Source organism: Carcharodon carcharias, chromosome 14 (assembly GCF_017639515.1).
Source record: "Carcharodon carcharias isolate sCarCar2 chromosome 14, sCarCar2.pri, whole genome shotgun sequence".
NCBI lineage: Eukaryota > Metazoa > Chordata > Chondrichthyes > Lamniformes > Lamnidae > Carcharodon > Carcharodon carcharias.
Window position 1 is genome coordinate 35,205,684 of NC_054480.1, and position 3,807 is coordinate 35,209,490.

Sequence of the window (3,807 nt, forward strand, 5' to 3'; positions counted from 1 at the left end):
CCAGAGACTGGACAAGTCGGGACCCAATCCCATCTCAGGTACAAGAACAAGGGCTATATGTTTGGTCACAGGAGCCCGTATCCGATGAAATGAAACCATACTTCAACAGAAGACAGAAAATAACCAGCTGGGATGGCATCTGATTGTGGGGAGCATGAGAGATAGTTCCTCCAAAGGGAAGGGAACCACTTTTAATTGAACTACACAGTGCCCATCCAGGAATTTCCCAAACGGAGACCATAGCACGCAGCTATCTATGGTGGCTTGAGGTGGATGGTGAAATAGAAAGTTTAGTAAAGCACTGTGTGCAATGTCAGAAACTGCAAAAGTTGCCAGTGACAGCTCCATTACACCCATGGGAATGGCCAGGTAGACCCTGGGTGCAGTTATACATTGACTAAATTGGACCTTTCCTGGGAACAATGTTTCTGCTCATTGTCGATGCCCATTCAAAATGGTTGGACGTATATGAGGTAAAGACATCAACGTCGACTGCTACAATTGAGAAACCACGTCAGAGTTTTGCCATTCACAGACTACCAGAAGTAGTCGTTTCTGATAATGGCATGGCATTTACGAGTGCTGAGTTTCAACGGTTTATCAACCTCAACAGTATCACTCATGTGAAAAATGCACCATACCACCCTTCCTCAAACAGACTAGCCAAAAGGGCGGTTCAGATGTTCAAGGCAGGTATGAAAAAGCTAACTGGCTATTCCTTGGTAACAAAGCTAGCACGCTTTCTTTTTCATTACAGGGCTACCCCTCATACAACAACAGGTGTCACACCTGTTGAAATGCCATCTCTGGACGAGATTGAGTTTAATAACGCTGAATTTGGAGGGGATGGTGGAAAAGAGACAGGGAAGTCAAGAAACTAGACATGACTGGCATAGCTGTGAAAGGAAATTTACTGTGGGAAAGCCAAAATACCTGAAAATTTTCAGGGGAAGACTAAAGTGGCTACTGGGTGAAGTAAGTGTAGTGACTGGACCTCTATCTTACCATGTGGAGGTGGAAGGCCAGATCATTCATAAACATGTGGACCATTTAAGGAAAAGAGAGAGAAATCACCAAGATTTGGTTCCACCTGTGATCATGATCAGGCCTGCATTTTCTGTTGAGGATACTCAACCCAGGACCAACATGTCCGATGTTTCTGTAAGAGTTGAGGATACAGAACGGCAAGTGTCCACAGAAGCACCTGATGTTCAGGCAACTCCAGAAAAGGAGGTTCTTGACAAAGATACTGAAGTTGTGGAGTTGCAATGTTCCACACAGACCAGGAAACCACCTGACTGAACTTGTAAATTCCTTACCCAGTGTAAATATTATGTTGTCCTGAAAAATATGTACTTGTAAGTATAATTTGTAAAGCCGAGTTAAAGGGGAGGAATGTAGTAATTATAGTTTTATTTAGTGTGTAACGTACCTTTAAGAATAATACTTGTTAGGCAAAATTTCATGATCTGTAGTAACCAATAGGAAAGTAGCATGGTCTACCTCAGCACACAGTGTAGAGCTAGAGTTGGAGTTGAAAGCACACGTGTAGTTGCTGCTGAGTATATTGTAAATAAACTTAATGCTTCCAGCCAAGAGGTGTCTGAAGATCAACTCTATCATTAATAATACAACTCGGCCACCCTATAACGCCCATGCTACCAGAGTGAACTTAGAACTTCTTAATTTTCCTTACCCTACCACTACGTCTAGATGCTTCTCCAACATTTGCACCAGAGGTGGAGGCAGCCTTCTGTACACTATGCCCTGTTGTCTCCAATTATTTTGGCAGGCAATCGCTGGAGGCCCAAGACCTGGAAGGCCCCAGCCTTTTTTGGGTCTCCTGCTCTGGGGTACGTGCACCCTCAGTAGTCCCTGAGGCTGCAGCTGATGGAGCAACAGGCAGAGGGGACTCGGAAAGCCTGTACACCCTTGGAGAGTCCTGGATGGAGGCCCTCAGGGGTGTCTGTCTCATGCTCCTCCTTGCTTTGGCTGCCCAAGGGCCTCTCCCTGACTCCTTGAGGAGAAAAGGCACCTGGAGAGAGGTCAAGGTATCCTGAAAAAACTCACCCACTGCAAAAGCTCACCCATGGCTACAGTGATGGAGTGCAGGTCTGAGCACATCTCTGTTCTGCTGGACCAGAGTCTCCAATGCACCCACCACGGAGACCTCAATGCGCTCACATGTTGATGCCATTGCATTCAAGAGCGGGGCGGATTCTTCGACCTCACGTGCCACTCTGTTGAGGGCCTTCGACACCTCTCTCTGATGGTGTCTCCCTCTACCATCGCTGCATCTCCAGTATCTTGTCCACGACCGCTCCCCGGGGCTCGTCACCAGACTTGGACTTAGCAAAGGCCTCTTTTCCAGCAGTCCTCTGAGTGCAGGAGACCTCAGCTCTCACTGCCTCCTTTGGACACTGTCCATGAGGTGCCCACCAGAGTGTGAGGCCTAGCCTCATCAAGGTGAGTGCCTCTGAGCTGGTGGAGGGTGCAGATGGATGTTGGGATGGCTGTACAGGTGAGAATTCATGGTCCTCGTCCTCTTCAAAGGTCCTCTGTTGTCTGGGGCTGGGGCTGAGTTCAGGTGCAGGGGCTGGCCTCACCCTCTTCCTGCTGGCACCTGTAATGGAAAGAGGAGAGAATAAGTGATAGCATGGCTGCCCCCTACATCGCACAGAGCCACGCAATTGGGTTTTGAGTTGCAGGGATTAAGCATGATTTCTCACTGGATGCCTGGGGGAGGCCAGCCTCGCCATTGCCACAGGCACTGTCACGGTCCTCCCCTGCCAGCATGGCAGCCCGCTGTTCATATTGTGTGAGGGGGCGGATTTCGGGAATGCCTCCTTCCATCTTCTCCCTCTCGTGCCTGTTGTGCACTGCCTTCTCCTGCGTGAAGATAGAAGATGGTTTGTGAGCACTTCTGATGCATGCTAATTCTGTGTTTAATGAGTAGCCTGGAAGTGCAAAATGTTTTAATTGACGGCAATGTGATCGGCGCAGGCTTGAAGGGCCAAAGGGCCTTTTCCTGTGCTGTACTTTTCTTTGTTCTTTGTTCTTTGAGTGATCAAACCATGTGCAAGGCACAAGTAGGGTGTTTGAGGAAATATTGTCCACTTGCCTGGATAAGTGTGGCTCCAACAGCACTGAGGGAGCTGGAGACCATGCAGGGCAATGCAGGCTGCTTGAATGACACCCCATCCAGCACCCCCAACATCGAGAACCTCCACCACCGACCCATTGGCAACTGTGGCCAGGATTTTCCCCTCAGCGATTTGGGGGCGAGGCCCGCTTGGGAGGAATCCCCAATGTCATCCCGGTCCCTTTAAATTTTTAGGAAGACGAGCGAACGGCGAAAGCAGCTGTCCGCCCACCGACCTGTCAATGGCCAATTGAGGCCATTGACTGTCTAATTAAAGTGATTAAAGGCCTGCCCAGCCAACCTTAAGGCTGGTGGGCAGGCCAGGAGCCCCAGCGAGCTCCAGATTATTCATGAAACTTCATCCGCTGGTGGGATGAAGTTTCATGTCCATTTTGTAAAAAATTAATAACGTTTATGGGTTCTTATTAACATGTCCCATCTCGTGTGACATTGTCACATGAGGGGTACATGTTAATAATTTTTTAATGTTTCTATTTTTAAAGTTTTTTCCACTGTCAGTATTCTCCCTGAGACAGGACTTTGCCTCAGGGATTAGTGAGCTCTTTTGCGTGCATGCGAAAGAGCGCACTTTGACAGATGGGGAATCCCCCCCCCACCCCCTGGCCCCCCCACTCCCCACCCCCCACCACCCCCGGAACAGGAAG